Source organism: Rattus norvegicus, chromosome 1, assembly GCF_036323735.1.
Source record: "Rattus norvegicus strain BN/NHsdMcwi chromosome 1, GRCr8, whole genome shotgun sequence".
In the NCBI taxonomy this organism is placed as follows: domain Eukaryota; kingdom Metazoa; phylum Chordata; class Mammalia; order Rodentia; family Muridae; genus Rattus; species Rattus norvegicus.
This window is the reverse complement of record NC_086019.1, coordinates 10,050,957-10,067,713: the sequence shown is the minus strand read 5'-3', so window position 1 is coordinate 10,067,713 and position 16,757 is coordinate 10,050,957. Positions and strand designations below refer to the sequence as shown.

The window sequence follows — 16,757 nt, the reverse complement described above, 5'->3', positions numbered from 1 at the left end:
TTTATGGACGGGTGCGCATGTTGACATCTATTCTTACCACTGCTGTGTGAGGTCCTTCTCTTGTGTTTTAGAATTGCTTTCGATTCTATTTCTGATGTGTTTTTGAGTTACTTTCTTATCTTAAATGTTCTTAATAGTGCTTGTATGAGCATGTGCATTATGTGTGTACGTGTGCATATGTGTGTGTGTGTGTGTGTGTGTGTGCGCACATGTGTGCATGCATAGATAGGGGTTTTTCTTCCTAGGGGTACCATTATGAGTGATAGAGACCTGTGTGCTTAGCTGAGTAGATACTGCCAAACAATTTCCCTAAGTGGCCCTAACAATGTCGCTTCCTTACAGAAGTGCATAGGGGCTCCACTTACTTTGTATTTTCAACAACATTTTGTGGCATAAGTATTTTTTTTAAATTTGCCTAAAAATATGCCGGCTATTCCCATGGGTTTTCAGTAATCCTTTATTCTAGTTTTGACTTGACTGTTTTCTGATTACTTCAACTGTTACAGGTTTTTATTTGTTTCCTGGCCATTCGAGTAGCCCGTTCTGTGAAATGCCCGCTGAACCCTTTTTCCACTAAAAGAAAGTTGAATTGTCTCACTTTCAGTTTCTGGTTTGTAAAAAAACTACTTTTAAATAAAGGGTGGGAACCCTTTTCAGATACATACATACGGTAGTTTACTTCTCCACCACTGTGACTGACCCTCCACTTGTGTGCTGTCTGTGTGTGTTGTTTGTGTGTGTGTGTGTGTGTGTGTGTGTGTCTGTGTGTCTGTGTGTCTGTGTGTGTGTGTGTGTGTCTGTGTATGTGCAGACACATGCATGTGTGTGGATATAGGCACACATATGTAGTACATGTATACTCGTGGATGTGTAGGCTGGGGTTAACCTCAGGGTTATTCCTTGGTGCCACCATGTTGTTTTGGAGGCAACACCAGGACTTGCTGTTTCGGTTAGGCTCTCTGGAGGCGGTCCTCCTGCCTCTGCCTCGAAGAACTGAGCTTACAAATGTGAGTGACAGTAGCAGGCTTGTTTTACAGAAGTTCTAGAGATGGAATTCGGGACTGCATGCTTGCAAAGCAGGATCATTGCCTACTAAGCCCTCTCAATGTCCCTATTGATGCTGTCTTTGGGTCAGTTGACATTTTTACTTTGTTGAAGCCAAATTTATCAATCTACTTCATCATTGTGATTGTTGTGAGGACTTATCTTTTTTGTTTTTATGTATTTTTTGCCTTTTATGTAGTGTTTATCTTATTCGCGACCATGAGGGAATTTCTCTGTGCTGCCTTCCAGAAGTTTTGTTATCTTACATTTATCTCTGCACATCTAGCAGTGTTTTTGCGTATGGTGTGACATGGGGGGTCAGGGGCCATTGTTTTCTCCCGTGACCCTCCATTGTTCCCTGGTAACTTTACTGTAAATCAGCATCTGAACTCTGATCCCCTCGTCTATTTCTCCATCCTTGCACTAATGACAGTTATTGACTAGTCTCTGACTTCAGACCTGAAGGTCCATCACGTTCGTCCTCCGGCTTTGTTCTTAAAGATGATACGTAGGCATAATGTTTTCGTACACTGTGCAAAGATTACCCTTGTGTTATTCAAATGCAGACTTCTCTGCCCCCGTGTCTTGTTTCAGTCTAGACACAGCATTGTCATGCTTATACCAAGAATCTCCTGTCTCCAGTTTGTGTAAATAAGTCTTACCATTTATTCTCTGCCTTTTCAGTAGCTGATCACCCAACGGCTGGGCAGAATAGAGAATAGGGCGGGATGTCAACCAACCAGAGGAAAGGGAGAGAGGGAGACTCAGAACAGCCAGAGGATTTGAGGTCATGAGGAAGAGGTCCAGAGAGAGATCACGGAACACACCTGAAATCCATGGAGCCATATTAATGACAGGCAGACATTGTGGAAATGGGGCTGGGGGTAGCTAGATTACCACAGCAGGCTAAGGTAGATCATCTAACTGCTCACCTATTATGGTGCAGCTTTAAACAAATACTGCTTTATCTGTGTCAATAGTGGGAACTAACATAAAGTCAAGAAACACAGAGACTGATTAATTTATTGTTTATATTAGGAATAACTCACTTACAATTGTCTTCATTATTGTGGCCTGTTTCGTTTCCATTTCATGTTAGAATAAGCTTGCCAATTTAAATAAAGACTTTAAGCTATTAATTGGTATAACAAAGAAACCTTAACCCGTAACTTAGGGGTAATGGACCTTTTCCAACATTGTCCTTCCCAGCAGCATAGCCCATTCGTCCATCTCTGTAGGTGGTCTCTAACCTCGCATGCATACGCTCTGTGATTTTCTCTGTGGAGGTCTTGCTCATTTTCCAGCATCCGGACTCCTCCTCGGGTTCTTTCTCTGCACTAGCAATCAAAATCCCGCTTTGCGCCGGCGTCCTTAGCGTCGCATTAACAGAGAAACTATTTCGAAACTCAAGGCAGGAAGTGTCCTTCACCTTGAGGAGGAGGTGCGAGATTTTTCTGCTGTTGGTTTGAGGTAGGTATGATGCCGAGTGCCTTGCCCAGATGGAACCTTGGGTGTCCTTAAGAGTAGCAGATGTGTGTGGGCAGAGTGGCGGGATACTATATTGAGACGCACACCGAATGTCTCGGGGTATCACGTACAGTGAGCTGAATGAAGAAGGCGGTGCATGTTTTAAGTATCTGCTGCACGTTCATTGATGCTGAGCAAATGACCAAAGCAAATGGTTCTCATCTTTTACATTCCTTCCTAAGTCCTTGATTTACTCTATCTAGTCAGTAGAGCTAAGCCGAAAGAAAAATCTCTTCTGTATGTAATGAATCCTACTCAAAGGACTGGAAAACATACGCTTCGAGGGATAAAATAGTCTGGAGTTGCCCCTGGTTGCTACCTTTTTTTCTTTTATTTCCCATCATGCTTTGGGAATGAAGTTTGTCAGACTCTCAGATCCAATTCCCATCCAATACTGGCTTAGTTCTGAAGGCCTATTAAACCTGTGCTCAGCATCAAGGCTCATTGCTCTCCTACTTACCAGAGCCAGTGAAAAAAATGCACCCCCTTTTTCGTTTGTGGTTGTTGAAATGTCCTTCCGAAGATCCCCCTGCCTACCTTAGCGTCTCCCCTCTCCTTCTCTTTCTGCTCCTCAAGTTCTTCTGGCTGTTTTTCGGGCTCCCTTCATGCCCTTCATGCGGATGTCCAGTTCATAGTTCGCGTTTCATGTGGCTTTCTTGACGGTCAGCGTCGTGTGGATTTTGGAGTCTGGTTTGGAACTATCTAACTGTCCAAGTGAGTCAGTCCAACGTTCTGTTGGACTACTTCATTTCGGGGCCCCGAAGACTCAAATGTTAACACATCATAAGGAAACTCCAGTGAGCCGTTCGCTTTGGGCGATTGGGCACCTTTTCCACTGGGCCTGTGTGTTACTTGTCTGCCTCTGTGACAAATACCGGAGAGGAATAACTTCAAGGCAAAGATGATTGCTCATGTTAGAGGTTTCAGTTCCTCAGGCTGGAGAGAGCATTGCAGCAGTTTGCCAATTAGAGAGAGGCAGGAGAGAGGGCAGGGAGTGGGGGATGTAGGCACATGCTATTCTGCCCTTTGCCTTTTATGTCCGCTGCCACTCGCCCTTGGGGCAGGTCTTCCTAAGCCTCATATAATCCTCAAAGGCCTATTCTCAAGTGTGCTTCCATAACCTGGGCTCTTCCAATCCAATCAGGTTGACCATCAGGATTAACCATGACAGCGCACACCCTGAAAGTGGTTTTTGGTTTTTCTTTCTCTCCCTGTTAGCCGTGACCATGGACAGCAGACTGCTTTAGGATTTCCCTCAGCATCCTTAACATCTCTGTAGCCTGGATCCTCTTCTCTGTATTGGTCGCCTTTCCTCTCTTCCAAAATAGCCTTAAACCTGGCTTGCTTGAACCACTTCCTAATGGGCCCATCTGCCTTCAATATTTTGACCCTGCAGCCCAGTGTCAGTAGGATTTCTGTAACGGGCTACTGCTCTGTGTATGTTCACCAGTAGACTGGTTCTCCCTTTAGCACAAAGACCTTTACTATGGCTGTAAATACTAGTCATTACAGAGATCCCTCTTGGTGCCTTCAGGCTCATCTCTGGACATAGTTCCTTCCCATTCCTGTTCCTCACGTTACTCCGCCTCTCTCTCTTTTTGCTTTGCTTTGCCCAGAGTAGGCTGATCCTTGTCCCTCACTGTACTCCCGTCATTTGTCAAGTCTCAACTTAGATAGGACCTATTATAGGGGAAACATATTCTCACCCCTCATCTCCATTACTATATATTATACTGTAATGTGTTACATACACTGGTCTCACTGTCCCCTTATTGAAGGCAAGGAACATAACTGTATCATCCTATGGCGTTTTCATAAATAGGGACCGTGTCAGGCTCTGAGGATTCACAGATGAATGACTTTGGTCTCAGCCCGCGAGGCTCTCACAGTGTGAAAAAATGAAACAGAAACCCTAGCAGGTAATTATAGTGCCATCTGATGAGTTCTGTAGGACAGGCGTTTTCAAGATGTGGTGAGAGGAGCACCTTCGGGGTCAAGTGAGTTCTCCTGAAGTGTGTGCTGGCACCCCTAGAGAAACAGTGTGTAGAGGACGATCCTCCTTAGAGTGACGATCGCCTCAGGAATAGCCCTGGCAGCCCTTCAGTCAGTTTTGCCAGCTCATCTCCAGAGAACGTTCGTCGGCTCTTCAGATGCAGAGAACCGCACGGGCATTAAGTTTTAGCAAACAGGAGTAGCTCGGCGTGTAGATAAACATCGTGTGTTTGGTGGAAGACAGACAGCACATGCATGCATTTTCGGGGTACCTAGTTGAGATCTGAAAGAGTAAATGGCTTGTCCTCTTTGCTCGGGGGCTCTCTCACACAGCCCTGTGTTTGGTGACTTTGTCTGAAAGTGCGATGGTAAAGTACAGTTTGACTTCTATGATTTCAACCTGGTCCCCTCCGATTCTGATGCACAATCCCGCGACGCGAGACCTTTACAACCGCTTCCCTCTGAGAAGTCCCCTTCGTGGCCGGCGGCCGTGCTGGCGATTCGCATGCATTCTACCCAGTTAGCGGGACGGTGGACAGAACCTTCTTACGGAACAGGATTAGGTGATGCTGTAACAGTCCGAGAGGGTTCATCCAGATCGAGGAATTCCACTCTTTTTACATGGCGGTCTGTGGTAGTGGACCATGAATGAATGTCAGAGTGTTTTTCAGAGTCTGTGGAATTCATGTCAAATTGGCCACATATGCGTATGAGGAGAGAGGGTATAATTTCTTTCTCACTTTTGTTTTCGTTTTTGAAGAAGAGGTGATCCATAGCCACCACCACCTTCTGAGCTATGTTCACTGTGTTTGTTGGTGTGGTCATTGTTGTTTTGAGGGAGCAGACAGACTCTGCTCCAGTCCGAATTGTCTTTGTGCTGAGTCAGCGTTAAATGGGAACCTGGAACCCAGGTGTTTCCGAGTGTGAGCGCCCACATCTTCCTGGGAAATTCACGCAGTAAACGTTGCGTGGCTGTTTCCCAGAAGACAGAGTGGAAGCTGAGAGAGTGAGAAGTACTTTCTTCACGGCAACGGGATCTCTAACCTAGTCGATGCCCTGGGCATCAGAACATAATGATGAATACCATACAACTATCCTCAGGACAGACAGACAAAAATCAAAAACAACAATATTAATAATGACAGCCATGATAAGCCCATGGAATTATACATTCCTATGTCCAAGGGTGGGGAATGTGTAGCATAAATCCTTGGCACCTGGTAATTGTAGCTGTGCTTTATAAAGGAAATGGTGGAGCTGGGTTTGAAAGGTAAGTAATCTGTGGGCCAGAATTTAAAAACACACGCCAAGCTGAGGTAAAATCTAACCCAGTGTACTAGTTTATATCAGCTTCTTGTCTCCCCCAGGGATATTTGACATATAATATAGATCTTAGTATGGCTCTGCTGTAGGATTTAGTGTGTTTTCTAATTTCTCTTCTTTAACAAGTATTGTTTTGTTTTTCTAGAGATCGTAGCTGTCCAAATTAATGCAACCACCAGTCAGCATAGATTCCACAGTTCGTTTTCTGAGATGTTAGCGCTCTTACCACTATTTCTTAGTGAATTTAAAATTTAAAGTTGCACCTTATTTCTCGATTTGTAGTTTTTTGATTATTTTTTCTTAGAAATTTCCAGATAGATGATGCTTTCAGGGGAGCTACTATTTTGTATTAATGCCTGGTAAGATTTCTCCAGAGGACTTTGGCATTGTTTCTTTCTTCTATAGCAACAGCAATGTAACCAGCTTTGTGATGTAGCCCATACCTGCTATGGGTAGATTAGTGATGTAGCCCATATCTGCTATGGGTATATTTGTGATGTAACCCATGTCTACTATGGGTGTATTCATCCTTTCAAAAAAGTTTTGTTCAAGTACAGGTTTGGCTAGTGAGTGTTTTTTTTTCCAGTATTTGAACATACACATTATATGTTTATGAGAATAAAACATAGCAAATACAGAAGGTAATACTTTAGTCAAAAAGATGTTTGAGGTGAAAAATTCCAGTTTGTATTTCTGGTTATTCAAAGCAATCAGTTCATAGTCTTTGCTTTATAAACATCTGACGGTTTTTATACTAAATTAATAGAATTTTTAAATCTATAATCTTTTTAAAAATTTCTTTTCCTAGTACTGGGGCTTAAACCTAAGGTCTTGTTTATGGTAGGTGAGCCCTCTGCCACTGGGGTATATCCTTAGCCTTTTAAAAAGTTTTTCTTATTTGATGTTTGCTTTTTATTTTTTGAGACAGTGGTTTCTCTGTGTAGCCTTGTCTGTCCTGGAACTCACCCTGTAGACCAGGCTAGCTTTGAACTAAGAGATCCACCTACCACTGCCTCCTGAGTGCTGGGATTAGAGGTGTGCGCCGCCACCCACCACCAGGCCTTTCAAAAAGTTTTTTATTTTGGTCTGGAATTTGGTTTCAGTCTCCTACTGTCCCAATCTTAAAGGACCCTGAACCTACAAAAACCTCTTACTCTAAAGGCACATATTCTGTAGATAACAAATAACTACACAATAAAAATTGTGTGATAATAAATAACAAGAAAGCAAGCTTGAAAGTGTGATTCAACTGCTTGTGTGCATTTACCGTGTTCACTGGCAAATTCCAGAGTGTTCTATTTGAAAGTCGGTCTAGTGGGGGAAGTCGCCAATTGGAGCCGATAACAGCAAATAGTATCTGAGACGGGGCAAAACCTTATAAAATGTATCCTGAAACATTTGTCTGGAAGGTTCTATTTCCCATGATGGAGGTCAGCATTTAGAGACAGGTTTGCCTTCCTCTACATCTGAACTATGAAGACTGAATGTTGGGAAGGCCAGGCCACATATTTAAAATACTTATGAGAGACATTTCTGAGCTTAGGGGCTCTTATCTAGTTGGTGTCATTAATTCATTTCACTTGCATTCTTTTTCTGTGTACACATCCTGCACAGTTTCTGGGAAGTTATCTGATTTTACATCACCCATCAGTTAAGATCCCGTCTGATCCTGACTCAGGTCCCGTGTTTCCTTGGTTTAAGTTTTAGACTGTAGCCCTTGAATGATGTCATCTGGTGCCAAGGCCATCTGTAAGATAAACTATCTTGATGAGTAAAACTTTGATGGTATTAGAAGATGTAAGATTTTCACTTTTTCCACCCCAAATAATCATAATCACTCATAATCACTCTTCACTATTAATGTGCTTAAACCTACATATCACATATTAAGCAAATGCAGACACTAGTACGTTGGAGGTTAGGCTGGTCTGGGCATATTCCCCTAGACAGCAAAATGCATAATCATTTAACAGCCTGCATTTTCTCATTCATAGTTTACTTAGAGTTTGTTGCTAGTGGTTGATCAATAAATACTTGTTTAAGCAATCAATAGTGGTTTTAATTCCAGGTTCAAAAGGATCCATGCTAGCATTAACAGTTTATATGGACCCTATAAACGTCTCCACTCTTTGAGTAGTCCTCGGTATCGGAGTAGGATCCTCCCAGTAGCCGTGCATATGGAGGCAGAACACCGGCAGGCTAGGGGCTTTCTCTCATCATTTGCTGTAGAGAAGGGAGTCTGTGGAAAGTTGGCTGCTGTCCTCTTACTGAGTTTTTATGAAATGTGGCTTGATGGCACCCTCGCCTTTGGGGATCACCTTCTCTATGTGACTGTCCACCTCGAACTTAAACATTGTCACAAATTTACTTGACAAGCCTGTCTTCCCAAGCTGCTTATCATAGCATATTATTTCTGACCGAAAGGATTATCATTCTTTTCATCATGGCCAAATGGATCGCTTGCTAGCGGTGACTTACCGCTCGTTCCATCGATTTCCAGTAATGAGACAGAGTGGTATGAGGTAAATGTCTGCGCACACGAGAGGTGGGGATTCTAAATCACAGCCTGCAAACCACGGAGCTTCATGGCGCAGTTAGTCCATCTCCTCAGAAAAGTCTGTGGTGAAGGCTTCTTTGAAAATGGCCAGGCTTCAAGCATATCATTTACGTGACACTTTCAATCATTAGTGTGATGGGTCCATACTGGCTCGGTGAGGCTAGCCTCCATAGGTCAGGGAGGATAATTCACCAGCCAGAGAACGGATGGACATAGTCTGGATGGGAGGGAGAAGTAAAGAGCATGAGGTGCTCTTAAACACATCGATTTCTTTGCAGAGTAGCATCTAAGCATGTAACCGATCACGGACTCCAAGCCGCTGATGACCTACTCCTGTGACTGCAATGGTTATAAGATGTTCAGCTATGCCCAGGGAGGAACACCCCGGAAACAAACTCCCAGGAGACGCCTGCAGAGTTCTCTTGTCTGACTCTTCAGTGAGTCACTTCTCTCATGGTGATGAGCTGCTTTTGGCCTTCGCTCTTGATCCTGTGACAGCAGGAGACATTATGTATTACTGAGGCGTCAGAGAGATGTGGAATGAGGGACTTCCCCCCAGAGAGCTTGTGTTACAGCCCCTCTGGGTGATGGCGCGGCTCTCCTTCCCATGAATTGCTCAACTCCTTCAGGAAGCTCCCCCCTCACCGCACAGACACCGTAGGGGCTGATTTCCAGTAAGAAGTTCACTGCAGCTTTTGGGAACTGAAAACACAACAACCATTCCTGCGATACGAGGCTTTATACGACGAGAGGGACACCGATAGGGAAAATACAGGAGGGGCTTGAGTTCACAACACGTTCTCGAAGGTTTTATGTTTTTCTCCATCTTTATTAAATTGGGTATTTCTTATTTACATTTTGATTGTTATTCCCCTTCCCAGTTTCCGGGCCAACCTTCTCCCCTTCTCTATGGGTGTTCCCCTCCCCATTCTCCCCCCAACAATCACGTTCACTGGGGGTTCAGTCTTAGCAGGACCAAGGGCTTCCCCTTGCACTGGTGCTCTTACTAGGCTATTCATTGCTACCTATGAGGTCAGAGTCCAGGGTCAGTCCATGTATAGTCTTTGGGTAGTGGCTTAGTCCCTGGAAGCTCTGGTTGGTTGGCAATTGTTGTTCATATGGAGTCTCAAGCTCTTCCAGTCCTTTCTCTGATTCCTTCAATGGGGGTTTCGAAGGTTTTATTGACTTTTCTGTGAGGTAGAAATCTCTGTGTCTTCCAGATACACAGTTCATTTTACATATGTGTATGTCACACATACATGTATATGTTGCATATATTTAGACTTTAGAAATAAACAAACAACATACAGTCCACCCATCTTCTCTTCTTTGCATTATATATAGATTCATCCAGTGCCAGGTTATACCCTTATAGTCTCTAATTAGAAAATCCCAGATAGGTTTTGTTTTCTATTTCTTCATCATCTCCTCCTTAATTAATGCTCTTGTCCTCATGTAGAAGCTCCTCCAGGCCTTTTTGTATAACACGATAAATCTGGCTGCCTCCTTCCCATCTGTTCTCTCCCCAGTTCCTCCTTCCATGCCCCGTGCCACTCCACTTCCCATCGCCCCCTGAGCTTCCTCCTCCATGTTGCTTCTGTGTACTGTGGCAAAAGCTACCTTGAAAGTAACAGGGGCTCTGAGACCCACATGACATCCTTTGCCCCCATCTTTTAGAAGGACAGCACTACCACCACTGACGATGGGAGCCCAGGAAACCTTAATAGATCAAGATGGCTCCATTCTGCTCTCTTAAAATTCTCTACATAATGATCACATTTCTTACTTCACACGTGGCTTCCTTTTTTGTTTTGGTGCTATTTTGTCTCTTACTTGAGTTCAGTTCAGTAGAAATACTTAAATGAATAACCAGTTAATAACATAATTTAATGAACAAACTATACTCTGAAACAATTTCATTTTGTTTAAGATACCGAAGGTATACTGGAGTCAAATAAAATATATTCTGGACAAAAAGATCATATCTGTTTAAGAATAAATGCTAGGAGTCTAGGGAATTTCCTCCACTGTACAGAATATGGCAAGTATTTAATGCATTCCACAGGAAAAAGAAAATACCACTAGATTTTTATTTCAAATTGATCGTGTGAAAATATGCATGGAAAGTTGGTACACATTTATTCTGGTGAAAATGAGCCCTTACTCATAAGTGAATCATTCAGTAAGACTTGATTTCTGGATAGGAAGAGGAGGTGGAGAAATCCTGCAGAAAGAAGGACTGTAGAGAACGTTCTAGAGGATTAAACACTGAATGGCTCCAGAGTAACCTGAGATGGTTTCGTTTCTGATCAATACATTCTTGGGGTGACAGGATGCAATGGGCCTCTGCACTTCGGCGGGGTGGAAAACAGTACGAGCGTCTAACCTGCTAAGGACTCATGGCCAGATGGTGTACATCCAGGTCACGCTGAGCTGACGGTTTGGAAATGCCAGCTCTGCAGAATGGTTGGAACCAAATGATTCTTCAAGGTAACCCTGCTAAGACTTCTGTATGCATCTCCATGTAACATTACACTGTGAGTAGGCAGTGTAGTGAGTGTTAAGTAGTACTTTGAGGCGTTAGATGTCCCCCCGTGGGATCTGGTAACTCTTCATGGGAATCAAACTCTAGTAAATGTGGTAGAAATCCAAAGCAGTGTCTCAGTATCGACCAACAGTTTCTTTAAGCAAATAACCAAAAGTCAATCTGTAGGTGAAGGACTGGTGGAATGTCTCCCAAGTGTTACCAATTATCTTTTGATGATGAAGGCTAACAACAGACTGTCCCATTCTTTGCCAGTTGTGGGTATTAAGATCCCATGTCCTTTTACATGTCAGGCAAGTATGTTACCATATATTTGCATCCCCAGCCTGTCTGTTAAAGAACCAGTAACAACCCACCAAGTTCCACCTCTTTCTCCTCAAGCTGAGGCTCTAGGAAACCATTTGTCCTGCCTCCTTCTCGCCAGTGTGTTCTCATTTGGAGAAGTGCTTATAAGGGTTCTGGGAGCTCGAAGTCACTGTGTACAAGCTGCAGAGAGGCAAATGGGATGACCTCGGACACTGGGAAGCCTCCAAGTACTTGTGAGGCGATAAATGTGTTGGGTGACACATTGCATAAAGTGAGGATATGCTTCGATTCTGCATACCATTAGCTGCTCAAATTGTGCAAGTTATTTAGAATATGTATTCATGACTTCCCTCATGGTTGAGACAATGTTTCTGACAGAAGCAAGGTAAGAAAGGGTTTACTTTTGCAGCCAGAGACAAGAAGCAGCCAGAGGGAGAGGTGTGGGGGGGACTGGGGGAGAGGGAGAGGGAGAAGGAGAGGGAGAGGGAGAGGGAGAGGGAGAGGGAGAGGGAGAGGGAGAGGGAGAGGGAGAGGGAGAGGGAGAGGGAGAGGGAGAGGGAGAGGGAGAGGGAGAGGGAGAGGGAGAGGAATGCGGGTGTCTAGCTCACTTTTCCTATTTGGTTCAGTTTCAGTCTAGGACCCCAGCCCAAGGTATGGTGGCACCTATATGTAGAATGGGTCTCCAGCCTTAGCCTAATCTAGAAGCTCTCACAGATGTGCTTAAACACTTGTCTCCTGGGTTTTCTAGCTCTGTCAAGTTGTGATATGAGCTACTATTTCCTACCTATTGTATGTCTCTTTTAAAGTTCTTTTGGTTTTCTCCTCTTCCTTTTGCTTTGATAACTCCATAGAAGTATGTCCCCCCTTCCAATCAGCTAGTCATTTGTTTATGTAAAATCCTTCACCTAGACTCATGTTTATCAGTATCAATTATTTTTATGTGACAAAGGTTGAATATGCCTTATCAAAAATGCTTGGAACTAGGAGTTTTAGTGGATTTTGGATGTTCTGTTTGGTTTGGTTTTGGAGGGTTTTTATATACATAATGTGTACACAATCCCCTGGCCTCAGGATGGGACCAATGCCCAGCACAAAATCCATTTTTTTGTGTGCCTTGTACATCTAGTGGGAAGGTAATCTTATACAATATTGTTAATTGACTGGTTCATAAAACGTGGTCTATGTATCGCAGGTTTTAGATTGTCTTTTCCCTTCGGGGATGCTGCGTGTTTGACATTGACCCAGCATATAAAATCAAAAGTACAACATTACTACTACCCATGGTGCTATGTTGACGCTCAGATTTCTCTCATTCTGAATGAGAATTTCTCATATGAATAGGTATGCTTCATCTATGTAACTAATAGTTACAGAAGCCTTCACATCTGTATCTGAAGAAAACTGACTCATATTTACATGAAAAACCAAATATTTTGTGTTAGTTCGTCAATTCAAGGCAGCAAGGGTACCACTGACTACCTCTTAGAGCTTTTAACTGAAGAGCAGTAGTGAATCCCTCAGTGGGAAGTAGGTAGAAAGCTACATGAGACCCTTTTTCTTACGTCCGTCCACTGGGTGAGTTTCCTCACTTCTTGGGTTACATAATATGCATGAGTGATTTCCACATGCTTGCACTTCATTGGCACCAAGCTAAATTTCTATTTTCTTTTTCTATAGAAAAATGATCCTGTAGGATTTTGTGCATATAGTGTAATACTTCTTGAGCTCACCCAGACCTGTCCCAATTACCAGGCTCTTAAAACTAAAGGGGGTTGAGTTAAAAGGAAAAAGTTGAAAGATTAGCATAGGATACTAAAAAGATGAACTGAAATACAGTAAAAAAAATAATATAGTTTCAATGTACTCCATAATCAGTTTTAAAAGGTAAATATTGTCAACATAGTTGAAGCTCCTGCCTTCCTCTTACAGCCTCTTCTTTTCCAGAGCTACTTGAATAGATGTAGTTTTATTGTTATTTATGTGTATTTCTGTGTGCCCGTTTGAGTGTACACATGTGTGTGCTCACAAAGACATGAGACGGCGTTGGATCACCAGAAACTGATGAGCGACGCGCCGTTGTGAGTCTCTCAGTAGATGCCAGGGACCGAATCAGGTCCTCTGGAAGAGCAGCAAATTGTCTCAACACCAAGCCATCCCTCCGGTCCAAGTTCAGTGTTATCAATCCCCATGTGTTTCTTCCTGCTTTACTGCACGTGCACACATCCTTATATTTGTGTCTTTCGTGATTTATTTTAACAGTGTCGAAATATGTGATTTCTTGTCTCTGTTTCTAGTTCAATTTTGTTGCAAAGATTGAAAACTTTTTGTTATAAGATGAGAGTTTGGTTGTATAAGTCTAGCACAGTTTATTCAGTCCACTATTAAAAAAAAAAACAAAAACAAAAAAACAAAAAATGATGTGGATTGCTCAATTCTGGTAAAATAGAGAATGCTGAAACTGACTTATGCCAAGGTGTCTGTGGGGTAGTGGCTCTTCACCTTTCTAATGCTGTGGACCAGTGACCCCCAATCATAAAATTGTGTTTCATGTTGCTTCATAACTGTAATTTTGCTATTGTTATGAGTCATAGTGTAACTGTCTGTGCTTTTTGGTGGTTTTAGGTGACCCCTGTGAAAGGGTCATTGACTCCCAATGGGGTCTCGACCCACAAGTTGAGAATCACTGCTGTAGGGAAACTGAGTCACCAAGTAAAGAGAGCACAGCACTCTCTCCACTGTTAAATATCCGATATTCCTCACAACTTTGTCTGAGTTGTGTTCCCACAATGAGTTTTTTGGTTCTTATAATCATTTGTATCTGTATTTTAGTGAGAAATGCTATCTCATCATGGCCTTCATTAGATTCCTTCTAGGCATTGGTCATACAGGACACTGGATGCTGACAAACAGTCACAGAGAATAGCATTCCCTGATGTGGTCACCGATGTCTCACAGCCCATGAGGGCTGACACAGAGCTGACAGAGAGATCCAAACATCTTAAGTCTCCTGATATGACTTGAGAAATTTCCTAAGCGTGGAGTCGTTCTCTGAGTCATTTATCTCTGGTGGTCAGACCCTGGTGCCTTGCCACACTTCTGCTTTACTCCCACGTGTGGTAGCCTTCCAAGCTCCCACTCTGGCTATTTATAAAAGGACAATAGATTCCAAGTTGTAGAAGACTAAAACCAGTTTAAATTCTGAGGAAAACTGGAGCATGACCATGGCTTTGGTTGACTAGTAATAGCAGGGTTTGAGGGAGCTCCCCAAAGCCTGAGCTACTAACAACATTTGTGCTACGAGGCTGAGCTCACAGCTGGAACCAGATGTTTCTAGGAGCTGTCTTCCCACTGCAGAAACGCCTTCCATTCTCTCAAGTATTTGCTATAGTCTATAAAGTGAGGAGAATGGTTTCCTTTAAAAAATAAGCCATTAGCAAATTACTGCTACCTGAAGAAGTCAGATTTCTGAATCTATCTTTGGTGGTTAGTAGGTAAGATCAGATCCCAGGGGATGTATTTCCTCCCCGTCTGAAGTTTCGTTTAGCTATGCCTTGGTATGCTGCCTGGTTGCACTCAGCATACACAACGTCGACCCTACTTCAGGAAACTGACAAATTATTGGTTTGTTCTACTTCATGGTTCTCACCACCATGCTCTGGTCCAAGGAAAGTGTGGCTGTTGTGAACGATTGCACTCGTAATCGATTTGGGAACGTAAAACTGGTTAACTGTAGGAGACAATGGTCACAGCATCTCTATCGCACTTTGGAAAGATTTGATTTCGTAAGTACTAATGACCTAAGGTAGCCATTTAATTCAGCCTTTACAGTAGAAATTTGTTCTGAATCAGGGTGGATTTTTGTGCTCCATTGAGTTCTTCATGGCCAGCTTTCTATCACTCCCGTGGCAGACAAATACCCAAGTCTAAGGGATTAGAGCACACAGTCTCCCCACATTTGCTAGACCTCACCAGCGAGTAGAAACAGCAGAGGTGAACTGTAAATTAATGCATGCCTCAGTTAGATAATTAACGTTCTCTCTATTGAGTCTATGTAGGTGTGTGTGTGTGTGTGTGTGTGTGTGTGTGCGCGTGCGTGCGTGCGTGCGAGAGAGAGAGAGAGAGAGAGAGAGAGAGAGAGAATGTCCCAAGAAGAAAAAAAATGGAAACAGTGGGGTTCCTTGCTTTGTTTTGTTGTTTTTGTTTTCTTTTCATTTTGAATCATTTATTCAATTTCCCTGTTTTGGCAGACCAAAGGCAGGTCTTTTAAGGTAGTGTCATTTAAAATCTTATCTCTGAGAATTGCATTTAGGTATTTTGACTGTGTGTGCCCTCATGCCCTCTCCGACTCCTCCCCATCCCTCCCAACTTTTTAGAACTCACTGTCTTAGTGACTTTTGCAGTGCTATGACTAAGTACCACGATGAAGGTAACCTGTAAAAAAAAGCACTCCATCCGGCTTGCTTATATTTTTCAATGAGTTTGTCCAGTGATTCCCAAACACAATGTGCAGAGAGAGAGGGAGAGAGAGAGACAGACAGAGAGACAGAGAGACAGATAGAGACAGAGAGACACGGGCAGAGAGACAGACAAACAGAGATAGGGACAGAGAGACACAGAGAGACAGAGACAAAGAGAGAGACACACACACACAGAGGGACATAGAGAGAGAGAACTCCTTAGGAATGCTGTGAGCTCATCTCCAGAGATATACCTTTTCCAACAAGGCCACACCCCCTAATCTTTCCCAAAAAGCGCCACCAATTTCGGACCAGGCATTCAAACATATGAGCCCATGAGGCTCTTGACATTCAAACCACCGCAACCCTTCAGTCACTGCTGCCTGTGTGTGCAGGGATGTGTGGCCATCCACTCAACTGCTTTAGCTAAGGGCATGACTTTATGAGCCCCTCCCCCATCTATGCCGGATTTCTGACTGGCATGATCTTGTGAAGGTGTTTGCAGGAGTCAGTAGGGCTGTCCGGAATGGAAGGCAATGCTTTACCTCGTTCCTCCCCCATCTCTGACTGACAATCTTCCCAGCCCATCTTCTTTGATGATCCCTCAGCCTTGGAGAGAGGGGATGGGAGTAGCATTTTTTTAAAAAAGACGACTACTCACGTTTGTCTAAAATGAGAGCTTCCGTTATAGCGTGAGCTCTGTAAATAGGCTTGGGACATATTCTCTTCAGGTGTCATAATGCAGACATCCAGCTGGCTTTGTCTTCTAGTACAATGTTGTAGTAAATGTTTAATTTCAATCGGAGGTTTCTACCCCGCCTTAGATCATTCATTTCCCAGATAAAAGACACAAAACATTATAGTAATCCTCAATAGCACTAGAGCTGGACAGGACTTCATAAGCGGTTAGTATCTACTCTATCTACACTAATCTCAAATTATAACTTGTCGCAATCCATCTGGCCACACTTAACTACAGTTTGTCAGTGCTTTTGGGCATGTCTTC

General features: G+C 43.2%; 1 protein-coding gene across 12 annotated transcripts in view; it reads left to right on the top strand.

The window, feature by feature from the left end:
- Window positions 1-16,757, top strand: part of Aig1 (androgen-induced 1) — a 222,909-nt gene that overhangs the window by 21,741 nt on the left and 184,411 nt on the right. The gene's annotated exons all lie outside the window — the stretch shown is intronic.